The 22,231-nt window shown below is 43.5% G+C and overlaps 7 non-coding genes across 7 annotated transcripts; all 7 read left to right on the plus strand.

The window, feature by feature from the left end:
• The first annotated feature begins 18,592 nt into the window (after nt 1–18,592).
• Nucleotides 18,593–18,783, plus strand: LOC142367807 (U2 spliceosomal RNA). The gene has a single exon (XR_012767181.1). It is a non-coding gene; the product is annotated as a U2 spliceosomal RNA (small nuclear RNA).
• Nucleotides 18,784–19,147: 364 nt separating this feature from the next.
• Nucleotides 19,148–19,266, plus strand: LOC142372629 (5S ribosomal RNA). The gene has a single exon (XR_012768288.1). It is a non-coding gene; the product is annotated as a 5S ribosomal RNA (ribosomal RNA).
• Nucleotides 19,267–19,870: 604 nt separating this feature from the next.
• Nucleotides 19,871–19,983, plus strand: LOC142373249 (U5 spliceosomal RNA). The gene has a single exon (XR_012768438.1). It is a non-coding gene; the product is annotated as a U5 spliceosomal RNA (small nuclear RNA).
• A 304-nt stretch (nt 19,984–20,287) lies between these two features.
• LOC142367819 (U2 spliceosomal RNA) lies at nt 20,288–20,478 on the plus strand. Its single transcript, XR_012767183.1, has one exon. It is a non-coding gene; the product is annotated as a U2 spliceosomal RNA (small nuclear RNA).
• Nucleotides 20,479–20,842: 364 nt separating this feature from the next.
• LOC142372705 (5S ribosomal RNA) lies at nt 20,843–20,961 on the plus strand. Its single transcript, XR_012768305.1, has one exon. It is a non-coding gene; the product is annotated as a 5S ribosomal RNA (ribosomal RNA).
• Nucleotides 20,962–21,565: 604 nt separating this feature from the next.
• Nucleotides 21,566–21,678, plus strand: LOC142373254 (U5 spliceosomal RNA). The gene has a single exon (XR_012768439.1). It is a non-coding gene; the product is annotated as a U5 spliceosomal RNA (small nuclear RNA).
• Nucleotides 21,679–21,982: 304 nt separating this feature from the next.
• LOC142369065 (U2 spliceosomal RNA) lies at nt 21,983–22,173 on the plus strand. The gene has a single exon (XR_012767506.1). It is a non-coding gene; the product is annotated as a U2 spliceosomal RNA (small nuclear RNA).
• Nucleotides 22,174–22,231: the final 58 nt, after the last annotated feature.

Genomic DNA, 22,231 nt, shown 5'->3' on the forward strand with positions numbered 1-22,231 from the left:
GAGCACATGTAATAGATATCTGAATCCTGCCTCTTCTACAGTGGAATATGGGCGCATAGCAGATAAGATGTAAATTCCAATTGCTTCTGCTCTGCATGTATTCTATCCAGGGGTTACTGTAATACATTTGGGAGACGTAATTGGTCGGGTCTTTTCATGGTTCTATAGAACACATACACATCTGACGTAGGTGTGTGGTGGTCGGTAGCTACGCCCCATGTCATGCTATCACGGCTGAAATGTTTCATCATACCACACAGACAGAACCGGCGCGTGTTTAATAAGTTAAACTTACACTGGTCTCCTTTGTCTGCGGCGCGCTGCTCTCCTTTCTTCCTTCGTGAAACGAAGAAGTATCGCCTGCGCTTGATCCTGAGACTCTGTGAGCTCTTCCAGCCTCGATATTAGACGCCTGATGTGATCGTCCATGATTAATATCACCATCATGCAGACCATGAACACGGTGGCCTCCCCGCTCTCCATATTAGCTTCTGGGTGGTGTTTTTTCTACATTTACCGGTTTTGTTTTGTTTTTTAATGTAGCGCTAAACGGCTAACGGCTAACACGTCACTGACGCAGACGGCTGCGCGCGCCGCATCAGTCCCGACTCATGTGCGAATGCAGACTGAAACAGCTCCGCTGGGGAAGGACAGTTATCAGAACGAAATTCGAGTAGGACAGTTCTGATAACTGCGTTCTTATAACTACTCTGTCCGAAAGCGTATATCTCTACGGACCAATCAGAGCTTGCATGTGGCAGTGTTTAAATGGGTCCTGAAGGAAACTCTTGCAAAATAACAGTTCCGCGTTCAGAAAACTTTCGTACCGTGTGTATTCTGCGTGGAAATGCGCGTACCGAACCGTGACCCCCGTACCGTGACGGTTCGGTACGAATACATATACCGTGTCGGCCCTACTATGTTGTTGTTGTAACGTTGTGGTTTTCAATAAAGAAAAAAAAAAAACATTCTACAAAGAAGTTTGGAAGAATTTTGCGGGATTTTCGAGCTTGCCTTGCGAAGCAAAGATGAAACAGAGGGCTCCACCAACCCTGCTATTTTTCCAGGTAGTATTTGATGTAGCTAAATAACTTTTGTGCTCAGTCATTGACTTGTAATGATTTAAATCTTTTATATAATGTTGACAATGATAGCAGAATGTATAATGACACATTCATTGTTAATGGTGCAGTATTACATTTAAAAAAGAGAGAAATCTCACATAAGTAAGCTGCACTTAACCATGTTTGACAACTGGTTATGCTTTTCTAAGTCATATTTTCCAAAACTTCAGTAAACACTTGACTTGGATTTATATGCTGTCATTTTAATTACATTCTTTAGAATGAAAATTGAATGAATCTTATCATTAAGAGCTTGTGTGTTTACCTATTTCATAGAATCCTGGAACAATATGAGGAAAATAAATAAATAATGGATAAGGTGTAATATTAACTGATTGGCAAATTATGCAAAAAATAACTAAGAATGATTACAATAAATTATGCTACCTAGACAAATATACCTCAGTCCTATGGACTTTTATGGTACTTATGGACATAACGGGGGGAAATTGCAGTCACTTTGGTTATTTGGCAGACCAAATAACCCCTCGACTCTGCGTTGTGTTTATTTAAGGAAGACAAGGAATTTCTGGACGATTGGACATTTTATTTCCTGTGTGGGAACATAACAGGTTTGCATCAGTGCAATCAGTTCAGCTTTGCACAGCTCACTCTGATGCAGCTTTCACAGACTGGAAATTGCACTACCTAAAAAAAATGTCAGGAGCCGCCACTGGTTAGGACACTCAGTGTTTCCCACAGATGTGAAGGCAATGTGTGGTGGTGGGCCACGGGGGGGGGGGTTTAGAAATAACAATTCTTCAAAATAATTCCTTTGTTAATAATTGGTCACACAGAACTTTATTGTATTAATATTCACATCTTCATTGTAAACAAATGAATAACATGGCTAATTACACAGGTCGGACTGTTCAGCTGTTTCAGACTGATACCTCCGGTTCAGGCTGGGCCTCATCCTCAACACGCACGTCTCTTTTTCAATCGCGGAAAATATTTTTCAATACTCATCTGGATTGAAGCAGCAAACATTCAGTGTAAGAGTTTAAAAAACCTACTTCATTTGATTCACAGCTGCTAGAGTTTTGACCTCGACAACCCAACTACATTTTTTTTTTTTTTACGGCAAACTTGCGACTAGTTAACTTTATAAAGAAGGCATAATCGCTTGTTTGCTATGGGTCGGGTCGGGACAACATTGTATTAAAAATATAAAATATTTTTATAGGACTTTTTAATGTGTGATTTTATAAAGGTGCACATAATACCAACCTTTCGTGAATTTCGCCAGCCGTCTTCTTTCGGTTGAGCTAATCTAACGCGACGCTGAAGCTAGCAAGCTTCCAAGCTTCCAGGGAATCTTTTGAAAGATTCACATCAAAGTTAAGAGTCCGTACACAAAAGAGAAAAGACGGAGAGGTGACCCATGAGAGCAGCTCTGGCTGTTTTCAACCACTGTTTAAGGGTCTTTTTAAAGGTGGTGGAATTGTCCCAGTTTCTAACACGAGTTGGCAGTGTGTTCCAGCACTGTTCCTCTGATGGACTCCACCATTTGGCCAGACTTAGTCCTGCATCATTGCACATCAGTCTCCTCTAGTGCTCTGGTGTTTACTCTAGAGGATTCTGTCTTTATGAAATCCTGTAATAGTGGAGGGGCTAATCCTTTGGAAACCTTTTGATTTTTGATTTGATTTATTTATTTAAACTCGAAAAATCATTGAGGGCCTGACCCTCATTTACAATGATGTCGAGTAAAAAGACAAACATATAAAATATAACAATATAAAAATATAAAATAAACATATATAAGACATATATAAAGCAACATATACACAACATATATCATGTAAAAAGTATTAAATAAACAAACTATGAATTAAAACAAGTACATGAATGTGATAAAAAACCTCTGAGCATTTCTTTAAAATGGTCTTGAGACATAAAAGTATCAAGACCCACCCTTTGTTGCATAGTGTTCCATGCTGAAGGTCCACAGATACTAAAAGCAGTTTTGCCCAGCTCAGTGCGGGCATACGGTACCTCCAGCAAATTGCTGTTACGGGTTTGGTATGGATTTGCATACCTAACTAAAAGAGAGGATATATAGAGTGGAAGCTTGTCAGTAAGGGCCTTATAAATAAACATAAATAAATGCATGTCCCTTCTTTGAGAAAGTGGAGCCCACCCAACTTTGTCATACAACAAACAATGATGAGTAATGTAGGGATCTCCAGTAATGAACCGAAGAGCTGAATGATCAACAGTATCGAGTGCCTTAAGATTAGAGAGTGGTGCATCCCTATAGATCACATCCCCATAATCAATGCAAGACAAAATTGTAGCTTCGATTATCTTTTTTCTACAGAAAACTGGAAAGCAAGATTTGTTTCTGTGTAGATAACATAGCTTTTGTCTAAGCTTAGTCACAAGACAGTCAATGTGCTTCTTAAATGTGAATTTGTCATCCAGCCAGATCCCTAGGTACTTATAATGTGAAACTCTTTCAATAACAGACCCATGTAGAGTGGAGATATTCAGATCATTTCTGTTACAATCCTTAGATCGAGTAAAAACCATGCACTTAGTCTTACTTGCATTGAGCAGAAGCTTAAGACCAATTAAGGCATTTTGCAGGATATTAAAAGACTGCTGTAATTGTTCCAGGGCCAGGTGAACAGAATCTGCAACACAATACAGAATTGTATCATCTGCATAAAGATGCACAGAGCATTTGGAGAGAAGAGGGACTATGCTATTTATGTAGATGGTGAAGAGTACCGGGCCTAAAACTGAGCCTTGCGGGACCCCCTTAGTTATTAAAAGGGGGTCAGATTGTGTATTACTCAATTTCACAGTATGATGTCTGTGGGATAGGTAGCTCTGAAACCATCTACAAGCACTTGCACTAAAACCAATACCAGGCAAAATTTGCAGGAGCAGAGAATGGTCCACGGTGTCAAATGCTTTTGACAAGTCTACGAACATGGCAGCACAATGTTTTTTCTTGTCAAGAGAAGTGACAATATCATCCATTACTTTAGTAACAGCAGAGACTGTACTATGCTTAGGCCTAAAGCCTGATTGGAGAGGGCTTAGGATATTAAAAGCATTTAAAAATTCTTTTAGCTGATCATTCACCAGCTTCTCTAATATTTTTGAGAGACATGATAGCTTAGAAATTGGTCGATAGTTATCAGGGTCAGTCTTATCACCCCCTTTGTGCAGAGGGGTGATGTGAGCAAATTTCCATAGTGAAGGGACAACCCCAGTGGACATGGAAAAGTTAAAAATGTGCAATAATGGCTCTGCTATTATGTGTGCCGCAGTGCACAGAAAAAAAGGATCTAGGTGGTCTTCTCCAGTTGCTTTGCGACTATCAATTGCTAGTAAAGCAGATAGCACTGTATATTTTGAAACAGGCTGAATCTTGAATTCCTGATCATTGTCTCTGGTGATATGTACATCATTTGCAGAGACATTTCCAGCCTGAGATGTACAGGAATGACTATTGCTATTATCGAAAATTTGACTGGCTAAAGAGAAGTGTTTGTTTAGAGCACAGCAAATGTCAGATTTGTCCTGTAATAGGCAATTATCAAATTTAATGGAAGAAGGCATGGGCGTAACAGATTTACTGTTTTTATAAGTAACAGCCTTCCAGAATTTTGCTGGATTAGAATAAGAGCTAGAGACAAGATTAAAATAATAGTAAAATAATAGAAACCTGAAAGATGAGACAGACATCCAAAAACAGCTGATAGCTATCAAAGTCCAAGATTTTGCACTGATGTATGTGACCATGTTGTATAACAGCAGGAAATACGAGGAAGTATCACTGCATGCGTAGAAGTCTTCGCTGACTCCATAGTCAGGAAGGGTCTCGCATGTTTGAAATTTGATAAGTTAAATTTAATTGTATTTGTGACTTTTTTAACGTGTTGCTTAAAATTAAGATTAGAATCAAAGATTAGCCCGAGGTACTTAAAGTGTTGAACCACATCAAGTAGGTTAAGTGTAAAGAATGTCATGTATTACCACCACTGTTACTTTTATTCCTTTAAACCAGCGGCCATCAACCTTTTTCAGCCCAACCTCTACATGGTGTTTAAGTGAACAACTTGGACAAGACTCTGGTTCCTTCCATCATTTAGAAATATTGTAGCTCCAGTTCCTTTTCAGTTTCATCATGACAAAAAGAATTAGTGAAAGAGCAAAAAGCAAGCGTTTACTGCTTAAAAAGCTGAACGTGTGCAGAACACATCAGAGCACAGTGCTGATAGCTGAGGGCAGTTATAAACGCACCCTCAGCGTTCACGTTTGATTTGTGATATTGAGACCTGTGTGGCTCGGTCTGTCCAGGTCCAGTTAGAATATGTTGGTTAGCTTAGAGAAATCTTTTGTGTGAACTTCAAAAGGATCCAAGTCTTCCTCTCTGTCATTGCAGAAACATGGAGCCCAAGAGGGATCCAGATGGCACTGCTGTAAGGACTGTGGGAAAGTTATCAAACGATCAAATCTGAGGTATCATCAGAGGCTTCATACTGGAGAGAAGCCATACAGCTGTGGTCAGTGTGGGGCAGCTTTCACTGCATTAGGTAGTCTAAAGATGCACCAACGTATTCATACAGGAGAGAAACCGTTCAGCTGTGGTCAGTGTGGGGCAGCTTTCACTCAATTATCTACTCTAAAGAAACACCAACGTATACACACAGGAGAGAAACCGTTCAGCTGTGGTCAGTGTGGGGCAGCTTTCACTCAATTATCTACTCTAAAGAAACACCAACGTATACACACAGGAGAGAAGCCATACAGCTGTGGTCAGTGTGGGGCAGCTTTCACTCAGTTTGGTAATCTAAAGACACACCAACGTATTCACACAGGAGAGAAGCCGTTCAGCTGTGACCAGTGTGGGGCAGCTTTCACTAGATTAGGTAATCTAAAGACACACCAACATATTCACACAGGAGAGAAACCTTTCAGCTGTGGTCAGTGTGGGGCAGCTTTCACTAGATTAGGTAATCTAACGACACACCAACATATTCACACAGGAGAGAAACCTTTCATCTGTGGTCAGTGTGGGGCAGCTTTCACTGGATTAGGTCGTCTAAAGAGACACCAACGTAGTCACACTGCAGAGAAATGATTGGCTTAAATCAACAACAATTTTTACGGCAGATAAGCAAACATTCACCTGAGAGCAGCTACAGGAACTACCAATCAGAAGCCTTGCATTTGTTCAGATTACAAATCTTATGTATCCTCTGTATTTTATTGTTCTGCATTTCATTAAAGGTCAGATGTTAACTTTTCTCATGCTTTTCCTGTTCTTGCTACACTGATATTTTTGAAGAAAATGTGTGTTTGGTTACAAGGGAAAGTTGACCCTTATCATCTTCCCCAAAGACCCAGAAATCTTTAACTCAGTCTGAAAAAGGTTTGGAGTTGTTCTCTGTACTTCCCAGACAGCTGCATGATGCTCATGACTAAAGCTGAAAGTTAAGGCTGTTCCAACACTAAAAGGGCACGAGGCTCAACTTCAAGCTGTGGAACTCTTTCAAATGTCTGTTGTGTTGGAATCAGACGTGTGAACGGATTTTAGTCCAAACGTCATGGCTGCACTGAGGGAAAAGGCAGCTAAGCAGGCTAACGGTACTTTGAATTGAACCGTTTAACACGAGAAAGCTGAACTGATCTGTTTGTTGCTTCTACAACTGCTCAGTTACTCACACAATCAGGCACTGAGTAGATTAACCAAACAGACATTCTGCTGTAATCTCAGATGCGCTCAGTCGCGCTGCTCACATTGTTTTAGTCCACAACTCTTCTTCTTCTTCTTCTTCTGTCCCGACGGCTACACAACTTACCCAGAACACCTGGTGGCAGAGTGTGCACATGACACCCTTATACTTTATTGGATTGTATCTACAAACTCAAATGCTGATGATTTAAACCTGCTTCGGCTGTTTTTGTTCCCTTTAGTTTTAAGCTGACTGTGTTTGGCGTACCCTGAGCATTTCAGTGGAAAATGTTCAGCACAGACTTGGAGGTGTATTGTGTTCTTGTGGTAACTACGTCCCCACAGCTATTATGTCCTGAAGAGTTTCTTAGAAAGCGCTTTGTGCCGCTCACAGTGGGAGAATCTCACTGACAAATCCCACTTTGGCCTAAAGATGTGATCAGCGGTGACTTTTGTGTGTTAGCGACTGGCGCTACGGTCCTGGCTGAACAGGAAGTAGCCACCAGAAATGCAAGACAGTCGCTGTAGCGACTGAATGTTACGCAGGACTGTCTTCCTGTATGCAGATGGTCATCAGTGAAGTCACCTCCCCCGAATGAACCCCGTCATGTTGTGTATATGTGGCAAAACATGGCGAGGCAGCCGGGGGGCTGTTAGCGTGACAGAGACAGTCCCTCAGTCAGAGACGAACCTCAGAAGTTAAACCCAGTTTGTAACTGAGCTGACTCACAGTGGAAGTCACACGTTAGATCTGGTTCTCAGTGAGTGTTTCCTGTTGAGATCCAGCCGTGTCTGATCAGTGCTGCAGTTTCTTGTTTTGCATTATTCTCTCCTCTTACTCAGACTACACCTGAAACTAATCAAAATCAGGAAGCAGCATGAAGAATTGTCTCATCAGCCAATTCAAAGAAGTAATAACAAGTGCTGGAAAAAGGCAAATGAATGAAGGGACGTAAAAATGAGGAAAATACCCTCAGTCCCCAGAAGTCTTTCTGGGGTTCCTGCTCCCAAAGCACACTGAGCGCTGCTTCTGTGCTTCAGTGTTTTTCAGTAGTTTGTGTTCACTTTTTCCACCTCCGTAATGATCTGTAAAACTGAAGGTTGTTGAAGAACACAGTGCTGGATCCAAACAATAGTGTAATGTTCCAATTTGACCTCCTGGTGGCAGTGTCGTCTCACTGGGGATTTCTCATTGATTCTTTTAAAAGCAGGAATCAATGTCAGATATTCATGATCTGAAGGGGATGAACTCCTGTGCTTCTGCAGAATACCTGAGTTTCCTCCATTGCGACCATGAAGTTAGTGTTTTTCACCATATATATTTATATTTACACTAACTTATAGATTTAATCTGCTGTAACTCCTGGTTAAATGGAGGTTTTTCTCTTTCTTTAACTGCAGAATTCCACCGTAATATAATTCTAGTTAAAAAAATAAAATAATAAACTCATATGTCAGCTTTAGTTATTTATAAATGTAGATTGATTATGCATATTGGATGGAAGCTTTTGGCTCTGGATGAAATGTTTTGGGTTCAGGTGGAACCGAACCAGGTCAGCACCATTATTCCAGAATTCTTTGCATCTTCTTCAGATTTTCTCTGTAAAAACAGAGACTTCTAAAACATGTTTCTGAGCTGGTGTGGATGCTGCTGGAAGGACTTCTGCTGGTCACTCTGGTAGTTTTTCACATCTGTTATGATGTGTAACCGTAGCAACGGGAAAGTTGTTCACCTGTTGGTGCAGCTAACTGAGCTTCACAAAAGCCCAAGAAATGGCTGGAAAAATACCCCAAATCTGGATGAGCTGAAGAGGAGACGTTTAGGATGCAGAGCAGGAACAAACTGGAGGAACAGGAGGAAGTTTAAAGCATTTCTTACCTCGATCATCAGGGGAAATGTGAGGTCACTGGTGGATAAGACAACTACATGGATCAACTACACACTGAAAGGTTGAATCCTAAACTTTCTATTTTCATTTTCTTTTCATAGGGACTAAGTTCAAGCCTTTTCCAGATTCCACTCAATTTTTTCAGTCTTCAAAGTTTGAAACCAACAAGTCGGAGACTTTATTGGGATACAGAGCATGAGACAGAACACCAAGCAGCTGAACAAACCAGAGACAGTTGATGAGCAAAGCTGCTTCACAGGAAACATGTTGGAAGACTAAAAGATAGTGTCTGTAGTCATCAGTCTCAGGTAAAAAGTGCCAAGAAAGCAGCACAAAGCAGCAGAGGCATCGCTCAGAGGGTCAATAAACTGCTTTGGGACTCGGAGATCATATGTTCAAGTCCTGTGAGAGCTGCTTAAAGAGTTTAAATGTCTCCAGGTTTTAGAGGCCAAAGCAAAGAGTGAAAAGCTTTAAGGTGGAAAGTTTCATTCTTTGATTTAATGGCTCAAACTGGTACTGAGCAGCTTTTAGTTTGTCAGGATGAGGGATCAAAGCTCCTAAAGAAATAAAGTCTTTAGTTCAGCATCCCAACAGAAGAATGGAAGCACCTCAGAAAGGAGGCTGAAGCTGTGATTGGGCGGTTCAGGCAGATGCAGAGCAGCTTCTGGAAGCAGAGGGAGGGGCTTCAGCTCCTGTGGATGCTGATGGTTGTTAGGAAAGGAAGGGCAGGTTGTTCAGCTCAGAGCAGGCTGGGATTTATCAAGCCAAAATGAAAAGAGAAACTTTAGGATCCAACCCTTGAACAGCTCAGGCTGTCGGCTGAAAGCTCTGAGCCTCAGAGAACGTGGAAACTACGACCAGACGACTTTTAAAGTTCAACAACGCTGCTCACAAGGAGCAGCTCAGGATGATGGGACGCTGCCTGGGGTTGGACTCATCATGGGTTCAGTTCCCTCAGATGCTCTGAGTCACAGCTGTCTTTCAGCTCGCAGCCCAAGCCGTGCGTCCAGATGCTCAGTCATACATCAGTTAAAGGTAGATGATTTATCTGATCTGATTATTTACAACATGTTCATTCAGCTTTGGACATATTTCTGGAATTAATGGTTTATGGCTTGTATCTTTAAAAACTTTGCCCCCTGGTGTATGAAGAGAAGAAGAAACCACAGGGACCCACTCAGGAAGAGGGCGGGCTTTATTTGGGGCTTCAACAACCAGCTCAAACTGGCCAAATGAGTGAGAGACACAACGCTGGAAACAAGTGTTCAGCAGCTGCTCTGTAAGTAGAGAAGCTGTGTTTTTCTGCTTCAGCTGAAATCCTTTAACTGTTCCTGCTCTGTGGAGAACTTCTGATAGTGGAGGGGACATTAAAACAGGTCAGGCTGAGGTCGGATGGAAAACACATGATGATGAGCTGCTTCAGGAGGAACTTTACACAACTCAGAGCGGACAGAAACTAAGTGAAAAGAATGCAAAATAAATGCTCAGTTTGATCCAAACTCCTGCAGCTGAGCGTGTAAAGAATAAACGGTGTGAGTGGTCTGTGGGGGGGGCAGCAGGGCTTTACCACTGCTCGCCCCACCTTGTTTCAGCTCAGGTGTTTTCTGCTAAAGTCGACAGCAGGAAATGTTTGAGGAACTCTAAGAGACGGTGGTGTCAGATAGAGATGGGCTTTAGGCCACGCCCACACAGAACCTTATCAGAAAGTAGAAATGGACTGTTCCTGTACAGCACTTTTCTGATCTTAATGAGCACTCAGAGCTTCAACACTACCTGCCACATTCAGCCACACTCACACAGCACGTCTTAGTCTGTAAATCATGCTTTCTACTCGCCCTCATGACGTCACACTCAGCACCTCTCACAGGATCCCTCGGGGGACGTGGTTATACGCCTTCTCTAAGTCAACAAAAACATGTGGACTGTGTGTTCAAACTCCCACGACCCCTTCAGTAACTGCGTTGATGAATATCTGGTCCGTTGTTCCTCTGAACCGCAGGATCAACAGTGGGCTGGAGGCTCCTGGAGTAAACCTTCCTGGGAGGTGAGCTCCTTCTCTAGGCCTGACCTGATTATCCCCCAAAGTGCTGCAACACTTCATTTCAGTCATTTCAGAGGGGGAACATGTCAAGGTTGGCCCGTTCCAGGTGTTGTTTCCAGAGGTGCATCTTTGGGCAGAATCCAGTGTCGTGCTTGTGAGCGGGTTTTCATGTCAGTGTTCAGTTCATTCAGATGCTCTAAAACTCCATCATCAATATGTCTGAAACTGTGTTCTCTGACGGAGGAACTTTAGCTGCTTGTTAAGCAGCGTTAGGCCCGAGCATCTCATTACAAAGGCTCTGCAGGCAGGTAGTATTCACGCCTCTGCTCCTGTGTGGCTGCTTTTATTTGCTTTGAGTTCAGCTTCCACGTAGCAAACATTCAGAGAAACCTCAGAGGTTTTTCTCATGAAAGTTGCCTGTTCCTCAGCGTGTTGATGCAGGCAAACCAAATACTTGGTGTTCTTGTTCTGAAGTGACGGATGTTTAGTTTGGAGATGAAGTTTGAGCTGGTTTGGGACCATGTTAGACGGTTTATTTCCACACAACAAGCAAATGTTACTGTATTGCCTAAAGTTGTATTCTGAACTTTGCCAGAATAGTCCTGTGGAGTTAGAAAGTGTGCATGTGAAAGCACAGCTGCAGCTTCCTCCTGCAGATGCCCGTCTGTTCTCTGATGCTGAGACTTCTCACAGCTGCAGTCTACTCTGCAGTCAGGACAGACCACCTCACTTCTGGACAAACAGTCATCAGATCCAACAGGACCAGAGGTACAGCTGCTCTTTATTCCCAACTCTGCACAGAAGCAGCTCAGCTGTTCACCCTGCTTCCAGCCTCTATGCTCAGATAACCCAACCGGACTCCAGCTCTGCTGCAGCTCCACTGCTGGACGTGTCCCACTGCTTTATCCACCATCAGTGCATCATTTTCACACTCACCAGGTTCCCAGGACTTGGGATGGGAAATGTTAGAAATTGACCAATTCCGGTTCCATTATCGATGTCGCTTATCGATTCTCATCCAGTTATATAAAGTGCAAATATAGTACAAATGTCTTTGGCTGCAGAAACACTTTCATTTCAAGTATGCAGCAACATCTGATGTATTTTGGCCTCTGTCCTTTGACTTTTCCTGCCTGGATGAAAGGGGCAGCTGCAGGTGTGCGGGAGCCTCTGATCCTGAACGTCCCAGAGATAATCAGCTTCAATCCTTTCTCCTGGAGTTGTGTTTCCTGCAGCTGGAACTGTGTGTGTTTGTTTTCAGAGTCTCCAGCAGAGCCAGATGTCCTCTACTCTTCACTGAGGTAGTCCACCAGTCCAACCACTGATGTCCAGCTGCTGGGACCAGTTTGCTGCACCAAACCACCAGTTTAGCTTCATGAATGGATCAGAATCTGACAACAAGCCAAAGCTGTTTAATGTCCTCAGAGACTTTCCTGTTATTCATGTTGTATTAATGAGTTCTGGACTCAGCTGCTGTTATCTCAGCAGCGCTCTGCTTTCTTTGTTGTTTCTCTTGTGCAGAAGCAGAAGGCAGAGAGAATATTTGACTTGTTCCGCTTTAGCTATATCCCAGACCATAATTATCCCTACTCAATAATTCCACTTTGCATTCCATATTTTGAAAATACTGGCACCTAAAGGCTGAAAATTTGGGCTAAAAAGTTCAAATTGGCATCTAAAGGGTTCATTTTTTTTAAATAATTGAAAACTTGGTAGTTATGATTAGAACTGAAGTGGAATAAAAGATTTATGAAAAATAAAGTGGAAAAAAATATTAATATATGATGTTTTTAAGTGGTTTTAAAAGTGGACAAAAATGTCCCTTTTCAGAAATTAAGTTGTGTTTTAAATCAGGTATGATGGTTATATTATAAGTATTATATTAGCTGTCAATAATATTTTATGAGGAGAAACGTCCAATATTGAGAAAAAATAAAGTATTTGGAAAAAGTCATTATCCGATTCAGTTAAATATTAATAGCATATTTCAGCTCTTCAGATTTTGTGATAAAACTTTTCTTATACTTTTCTGAAGAAAACATTATTATCTCTTCACCAAAACTACGAACTTCAGGCAGTAATTGTTTACATTTGTCATGATTTTTAAGACTCAGCGACCTCTTCATGGTTCCCTGGTGGACAGGACACAGAACACTGGGTTGTGATAGCTGTAATACGTTCTCATGACACCTGAGTGGAGACATCGCTGTGGCTGGGAAATGAAAATAAGGTCAAGCAGCGTGTTCCTGTCTGTGGTGGCAGAGGTGATCAGCTCCTTAGACTGAAACACATCTACAACTGGCTTTGTTGACCTGAGTACCTGATTCTCATTGAAGTCTCCACACACAATAACAGGGTGACAGTCCATCCAAAAGGCTTCCCAGGTTCTCCAGGAACGGTGTCAGACTGTAGTCAGGAGGTCTGTACACAGCTGCAATCACTGCACAGACTGGAGCCTCAACCTTCAAAGCCACAAACTCCAGATCAGTCACATTCTGCAAATACTGTCTCTCACGCACCTGAATGTGCTTTCTCACATAGACAGCAACCCCGCCACCTGCTCTGCTGGCCATCTGAGGATACTGAGTGTAGGACGTGTGTCTGTTGCGCTTGAACATGTTGTAGCCGTCCAGATGCAGCCTGTCTGCAACAAAGGAGCCCTGCAGGTGAGTTTCTGTCAGACACAGGACATCTGCCAGGCACAGCTCATGATGTCTCCTGATGTCACCGATGTGAGATGGCAGTCCCTCTGTGTTGTGCTGAACAAGGCTCAGAGTGTCGGGCCTGTGTTCTGTACTGTGTTTAGACTTAAATGTTATAAAATGTAATCTCAGCAAGAGACATTATTAAAACTTTAATCAGAGTTCCCCAAAATGACTAATACGGTGCATGATTCTATCATTAGTTCAATGGATACAGTCAAATTTGCATGAGCTATATACTGACCGAGGGATCGGACCTGTCCTGCATAATGTTAATCTCAGCCTTTTGTGTAAATGGCAGAGCAGAGCCTTCCGTTATCAGGCCCCTCTCTGTGGAACCAGCTGCCAGTTTGGCTTCAGGAAGCAGACACCCTCTCTACTTTTAAGATCAGGCTTAAAACTTTCCTTTCTGATGAAGCTTATAGTTAGGGATGGCTCAGCTGAGCCTGAAACATCCCATAGTTCTGCTGCTATAGGCCCAGCCTGCTGGGGGAGCTCCCATGATGCACCTCTCCTCTCCATGTACATGTGACATCATTGTTGTCATTAACTTGTTCCTCTCTCAGCAGGTGTCCCTGGCCTGGTGTTACGCTGCTTGTTGTCCCCTCTTTTCTGTCCTCTCAGCCCCAGCTGCTCCAGGCAGATGGCCGCCCTTCCTGGTTCTGGTTCTGATGGAGCTTTCTTCCTGTTAAAACTCAGTTTTTTCTTCCCACACTTCTGTGCATGCTCGGGATTGAACAGAAGTTACGGTGCATTTTGTAGGATTCCTTAGCTAAGCTACTTCTTTTAATTGTGTCTGTGTTAATAAAACTGAACTGAAATGACAAATAAATGAACATGTACATCTGTACTGTTATATGTTACGTTAAAACAGAGTACTGAAATATATCTTTATTGAATAGATGAATAAATCTGAAGTCTGATTCTGTCCAGGGTTTCTTCCAGGTGTCCTCCCTCTGTCCCCATCTCACATCTGAAATTCCTCTCAGTAGTATTTCAGAGCTGAGCCTTGGTTGGGAGAGTTTTTATCTTCACTTCATCTTCACAGACTATATTACCACAGCAATACAACTGAGCCAAATGCTGGATTTAAATTCATTTTCATTATATTTTCAAAGAAACTTCATTAATAAAAATAGAACATAAAACAATATTAACTATGTGTAAACTATATACATATATATGAAATTTATTCTGCCAGAGGGCAGGGTCTTTCCACTGCCTCAATGTTAATGATTTTGTTCCCAATATATTTTATATTTAGAAAGACTTTACCCTTTTCCAGGGCTCCCACAAGTCCTGGGAAATATAAAAGACTTCGGTGCTGGACATGAGGAGCTCCAGCACCCCCCTGTGCTGCTCTCCATCACGCCCATCACCTCCACTCCAGCTGCCTCATCAGTCACAATCAGCACCTGCCAAAACAAACAGCACTTATGTCCCATAATACCTTGCAGCTAGATATTAAACCCCTTTCTTACTCCTTGTTTATTTCTTTAATCTCTTTCTCAATTGTGTCAGATCACTTGCCATTTTATGTCTGTATAATATACACTAGATTGCCAACAGTATTCACTCACTCATCCAGATAATTAAATTCAGGGGTTCCCATCACTTCCATGGCCACAGGTGTAGAAATGCAAGCCCCTCGGCATGCAGACTGCTTCTACAAGCATCTGTGAAAGAATGGCTCGCTCTCAGGAGCTCAGTGGGTTCCAGCGTGGTGCCATGATAGGATGCCACCTGTGCAACAAGTCCAGTGGAGACATTTCCTCGCTCCTAAATGTCCCACAGTCAGCTGTCAGTGGTGTTAGAACAAAGTGGAAGCGACTGGGAACGCCAGCAGCTCAGCCACCAAGTGGTCGGCCACGTAAAATGACAGAGCGGGGTTTGGAGGTCTGTAGCAATGGACTCTGCAGAAGGTTGGCGACCTGTCTGCAGAGTCAATTGCTGCAGACCTCCAAACTTCATGTGGCCTTTTACATGTTTAAACCAGAGAAAACAACTCCTTGTATGTGCCTACCGACTTGGCAAATAAAGCTCATTCTGATCCTGATTAGAATGTGTTTTTAGATTAGATGAATTAGAATGCTTTTTACTTCTACATTGCTGTAGGGTGTTGTGTGCAGGAAGTCCCCTCCTGCATCCATGTTGGACTTTAAGTGGGTAATCCTGCACTGGCTGCCGAGGTCCAGCTCCTGGACTGCAGCTTCCCGCCACAGCGTGAGGGAGGCAGAAGCTTTATCCTGTACAGAACACAGTATGAGATGTCAGAACTATAAAGGCACCAGAGATTACTCTGTAATGTGCAGCCTACAAGTGACCACAGTGAACATATAAACAACCAGCGCCACAGAAAGAGACAGTTAGCACACTCCCATAGACTACTAAGGTACTCACAGAATATGAAAGTTATCTTATTTTATCTTCCCTTATCTAGAAACCACAGAGGTTGTCCCTCCTCTCCAATCCTCCCGTTCTCTGGTCTTACCTGCTGCAGCTTCACCTCACGCAGCGGGACCTCCTCTCTCCCACTGCGGACCTTTTTCACAGCTGAGAGCTAAATAAGAACAAGTTCAATCACTTAGTGATCTAATTAGACCTAAACATGTCATTGCAACAGCTTTTCTGTAATAAAACATTTCAAATACTGGTAGGCATTACTTTGTCTACCTAAAATGTTTGTATCTCTGAATTACAATTAAGCACGGTCATTTATCTGAGTGTATTAGTGTGTTCTTCTGATGAAGACAAATCAGCATACCTGAACAACTTTGCCCTCCAGTGTGAGGAGGCCCTTTGTCCCCTTCACATTCTTTATAGTTGTGTGTAGGGACGGGGGACAGAGGAGGGCTTTCCTGCAAAGGGGTCCATCCTGCAAACCTTGCAGCACCAACCCCGCTCCATGCTGTCAGAGGTGGAGAAGATCATTAGGCTTTCCCTGGCCCTGCCCATATCTGTCACAGCATCTGAGCGCTCTTTCTCAGCCTGAAAACCTGGCTGCGCAGCACCATGACGCAGGAGAGACTAACACATTTGGCCATTATGAACACTCACAGTGACCTTATGGATAAATTGGCTTAAACAATTTATCAAGAACACATCTTCAATTTGGAACTTCATACCGAATTTAATTTTCTCTAAATTAGGAGGCCTAAATTTCTTTTTACTTTGTAATTATAATGTTGAAAAAATCCCCTCAAAACTATCCTACTTTCATAAACAGATGCTTCTTTCTTGGTCATTGATCTGCAAACATAATTTTCCCCCACAGAGATACTACATATGGAGCAATATTGGTATGAAGTTCCAAATTTAAAATGGGTTCTTGATAAATTGTTGCCAATTGCCAATTTATTTTGAAAATAGTAATACCACCTCAAACCAACTTGGTTATGTGTAGCACACGGAGCAAGACACCTGAGCTCAGCCACTCTGCTGGGAAATAATATGGGCACGGAGCGCAAAAAGAGCGAGATGAGGAGGTAACTGGGCTATATAGTCCATCCCACCAGCAGTCAATGGCTATTTACCCTTATTGCGGTGTGCAATTAGGGCCGTCATGACTCATAGGATGCGAAAGCATCTATGCTACTACACCAGCCTTCACCATTTCCCCAAGGAAAGACAGCGCCAGTGCATTATGAACCTCATTTATCCTCCTCTCTGCATCAAACACATTCATGCTGCCTTAACTGAAAACTGTCATTTCCACGTTGCAAATTTGAAAGTCAGGCCAAAATGCCATCGCTGTCAATTTGGGGAAAACGGAAAACTCATGCTACAACATTTCAAATGTGACACTTTCAAAGTAATTAGGCTTTGGAACTTTTCGAAGGTTTTAAGATAATCACAGGACTGGGAAACCTCCCAAACTCGCCTTAACCATGGCCTGAACAGGCTAACGTTATGCCTGTTTGGTTCGTTAGCTAGCTAACTAATGCTAACGTTAGCTAGTGAACGCTAACTGTCAGAGCAGTAATTAAAACATATTAACAAACATACTTGCTTGATAACTTACCTTATTTATTCTTCTTCAAAAGAATTAAAAAAAGTGGACTCAGCAGGCTGCCCTCAGTGCCCCGGCCTGTGTGCTGGACTGCTGCGTTGCTGACATAGACCTAATATACTTTGCTGAGCGGGAGAGACTGAATGTCGCACCATGCACACTTCTTCTTCTTTGAATCCGCAGTGGGAGTGAGACTGTGTTGCTACTTATTGTTGAGTGAGCTTCACTCTAAATAAAGTCATCTTCACTCTAAACACTAAGTTTTTTGCATTTTTCACCATGCAACTAACTTTTACTTCATAAATATCAGTCATAAGTGCATATGGTAATTAACCTAGTAAAGTTAACGAATGTATGTATGTCAGGGCAGCTATTGGACTTTACAGTGAAGATGTATTGTATATAGATAATCCATGAGCCTAGTCAAGCGGTGAAGTTGTAAAGCAATGAGATTGCTGAGATTTTCTCATGAGAATGAGAAAAAAGTGATCAGAGCTTCATCCTCTGTGGCTGGTTGACTGTTAGAGCTTCCAGCTGCCTCTAACTCCCACACCTCAAAAAACAAATGTCCCTTACAGGGTAGACATCTCAGGTGATGTTCTGACTGGGGTGGTTTATATAATCTATGTGTATAACTGTTTGTGTTCTACCACCCAGGTATAGACAATAGTGATCCATCGGCATTTTTATCCACAAGGACAATTCTTTCCAATTCTTCAAAAAAATACAGTTATATTTACTTCTGCGTCCTGCATGTCTTGTGTTGAAAAATTTGCCGATCACACTGTGACACACACACACACACAGACACACAGACACGAGGAAGTTAACCAGCTTCGGCTGCTGCTGATTGGTTGGCAGACACCTCTGTTTCTATTGGCCCTCAGTCTCCATGTTTCTGATCCTGGACCTGCTGAGATGTCCCAGGCCATTGTTGGTTTTGATCCTCATACATTTAACTTTGTCCTGAGCGGGCGGGAGTGCAAAGTTGTACCATCTGAAACGGCTGAAGAGTGCTCACTGCAGCGGGTGGGCGGAGGTGCAAAGTGACGCTTTGTAGGCAAAAAAAGAGCACCGCCACAAGTGCGCATTGTGCCAGGAAGGGCTCTCGGACGTGAAACAGTGGAGGGTTATCGCTTCTCGGCCTTTTGGCTAAGATCAAGTGTAGTATCTGTTCTTATCAGTTTAATATCTGATACGTCCTCTATATGAGGACTACATATTAAATGGATTTTTAGGCACAGGGGTTGAAAAAGGGGCTTGCTCCGTTCACTCCACGCATCGACCCGGTACTGCAGTGCCGCCGGGAACGGTGCACTCTTCCCAACTCTTGTGAAATAACAAAACCAGCGGTACATGGTGGTAGTTTCAGGGAGCCATTGTATTCTGACTTCTAAAATGGAGCTATAATCTTTAGAAAAGACGCAGTTTATGAGCACGTCGTGGGATTGAGCTTCCCTGGTTTCTCTGTATGACCATGAACACCAAACTACACACAGAGAACAGAGGAGCTTGACAGACACACACTAAGTTATCTGAGAGTCCCATTTTCAGCTGCAGAGAACAATCACATCAGGGAAGTCGACGTGCAGGCTCAACATCAGCCTCTCAAGCCAACTCTCTGGTAAAATAGGGGCAACGTATGGTTCCAGCACCTATGTAACACATATTTGTCACGGGGACTGTGGCTTACGGCCACACCGCCCTGAACACGCCCGATCTCGTCCGAACTCGGAAGCCAAGCAGGGTCGGGCCTGGTTAGTACTTGGATGGGAGACCGCTTGGGAATACCAGGTGCTGTAAGCATTTTTCTCTCTTCTCTCTGCATGTCTTTTGTTGAAACATCTGTTGATCACCCTGTGATCCATCTTGCTGATCCTGGATCTGCTAAGGTGTCCCAGGTCATGGTTGCCTTTGATCCTCATACATTTAACTTTGTCCTGACAAAGGAGCAGTTCCAAAAAGTCAAACAGGGACTGCCTTTGCATTTGACGCAGTCAAACTGCATGCGCCTGGAGAAGCCAAAAGGCTTACAGCACCTGGTATTCCCAGGCGGTCTCCCCATCCAAGTACTAACCAGGCCCGACTCTGCTTAGCTTCTGAGATAAAACTCTGGCTTTTAGTCTGCGAAAAGAGAGTGAAAGTGAACTCCACTTTGAGATGGCTCTGGGATTGGGCCGACTGGGAGAATTGCTTGAAAAAAACCTCTACACCCAATGAGCGGTCAGAACAAAGCCTCAAGACCCCTAGTCTTTTGCACAGAGTAAAAGACAAAGCAGCCATTGAATAGGGCCCGATTGTTCCTACCTGGTCGGCCGAGGAGCCAGCGTCTCAACCAAGCAAAGCTCACCGTGGGGAAGGTGGCTATGCCAACTAGCCTGATGCACTGCTCCCGCAGTGTCAAATACTCGTACTCTGGTTTCTCTTCATAACGTACAAGTCTTTCGCCTTTTACTAAAGACTTCCGTGGAGAGCAGCATTAATGAGTTGTTTCTATTTTTGGAAGGCTTTACCTTTGCGGGTGAAGCCCATTCTGTCTGTGCAAAGGAAATCTTCTTGCTGTGCCAAGTGACTTCTCGGAGTAGAGTCACCTTATTTCTTGAGACCGTGCCCATGTTCAAAGCTGGAGCGCTAAATTGTTGTTGTTTGAATGGTGCTCAGTGGAGCGGGCGGGAGTGCAAAGTTGTACCATCTGAAACGGCTGAAGAGTGCTCACTGCAGCGGGTGGGCGGAGGTGCAAAGTGACGCTTTGTAGGCAAAAAAAGAGCACCGCCACAAGTGCGCATTGTGCCAGGAAGGGCTCTCGGACGTGAAACAGTGGAGGGTTATCGCTTCTCGGCCTTTTGGCTAAGATCAAGTGTAGTATCTGTTCTTATCAGTTTAATATCTGATACGTCCTCTATATGAGGACTACATATTAAATGGATTTTTAGGCACAGGGGTTGAAAAAGGGGCTTGCTCCGTTCACTCCACGCATCGACCCGGTACTGCAGTGCCGCCGGGAACGGTGCACTCTTCCCAACTCTTGTGAAATAACAAAACCAGCGGTACAGGGTGGTAGTTTCAGGGAGCCATTGTATTCTGTCTTCTAAAATGGAACTATAATCTTTAGAAAAGACGCAGTTTATGAGCACGTCGTGGGATTGAGCTTCCCTGGTTTCTCTGTATGACCATGAACACCAAACTACACACAGAGAACAGAGGAGCTTGACAGACACACACTAAGTTATCTGAGAGTCCCATTTTCAGCTGCAGAGAACAATCACATCAGGGAAGTCGACGTGCAGGCACAACATCAGCCTCTCAAGCCAACTCTCTGGTAAAATAGGGGCAACGTATGGTTCCAGCACCTATGTAACACATATTTGTCACGGGGACTGTGGCTTACGGCCACACCGCCCTGAACACGCCCGATCTCGTCCGAACTCGGAAGCCAAGCAGGGTCGGGCCTGGTTAGTACTTGGATGGGAGACCGCTTGGGAATACCAGGTGCTGTAAGCATTTTTCTCTCTTCTCTCTGCATGTCTTTTGTTGAAACATCTGTTGATCACCCTGTGATCCATCTTGCTGATCCTGGATCTGCTAAGGTGTCCCAGGTCATGGTTGCCTTTGATACTCATACATTTAACTTTGTCCTGACAAAGGAGCAGTTCCAAAAAGTCAAACAGGGACTGCCTTTGCATTTGACGCAGTCAAACTGCATGCGCCTGGAGAAGCCAAAAGGCTTACAGCACCTGGTATTCCCAGGCGGTCTCCCCATCCAAGTACTAACCAGGCCCGACTCTGCTTAGCATCTGAGATAAAACTCTGGCTTTTAGTCTGCGAAAAGAGAGTGAAAGTGAACTCCACTTTGAGATGGCTCTGGGATTGGGCCGACTGGGAGAATTGCTTGAAAAAAACCTCTACACCCAATGAGTGGTCAGAACAAAGCCTCAAGACCCCTAGTCTTTTGCACAGAGTAAAAGACAAAGCAGCCATTGAATAGGGCCCGATTGTTCCTACCTGGTCGGCCGAGGAGCCAGCGTCTCAACCAAGCAAAGCTCACCGTGGGGAAGGTGGCTATGCCAACTAGCCTGATGCACTGCTCCCGCAGTGTCAAATACTCGTACTCTGGTTTCTCTTCATAACGTACAAGTCTTTCGCCTTTTACTAAAGACTTCCGTGGAGAGCAGCATTAATGAGTTGTTTCTATTTTTGGAAGGCTTTACCTTTGCGGGTGAAGCCCATTCTGTCTGTGCAAAGGAAATCTTCTTGCTGTGCCAAGTGACTTCTCGGAGTAGAGTCACCTTATTTCTTGAGACCGTGCCCATGTTCAAAGCTGGAGCGCTAAATTGTTGTTGTTTGAATGGTGCTCAGTGGAGCGGGCGGGAGTGCAAAGTTGTACCATCTGAAACGGCTGAAGAGTGCTCACTGCAGCGGGTGGGCGGAGGTGCAAAGTGACGCTTTGTAGGCAAAAAAAGAGCACCGCCACAAGTGCGCATTGTGCCAGGAAGGGCTCTCGGACGTGAAACAGTGGAGGGTTATCGCTTCTCGGCCTTTTGGCTAAGATCAAGTGTAGTATCTGTTCTTATCAGTTTAATATCTGATACGTCCTCTATATGAGGACTACATATTAAATGGATTTTTAGGCACAGGGGTTGAAAAAGGGGCTTGCTCCGTTCACTCCACGCATCGACCCGGTACTGCAGTGCCGCTGGGAACGGTGCACTCTTCCCAACTCTTGTGAAATAACAAAACCAGCGGTACAGGGTGGTAGTTTCAGGGAGCCATT

This window comes from Odontesthes bonariensis, chromosome 2 (assembly GCF_027942865.1).
Source record: "Odontesthes bonariensis isolate fOdoBon6 chromosome 2, fOdoBon6.hap1, whole genome shotgun sequence".
NCBI classification, from domain to species: domain Eukaryota; kingdom Metazoa; phylum Chordata; class Actinopteri; order Atheriniformes; family Atherinopsidae; genus Odontesthes; species Odontesthes bonariensis.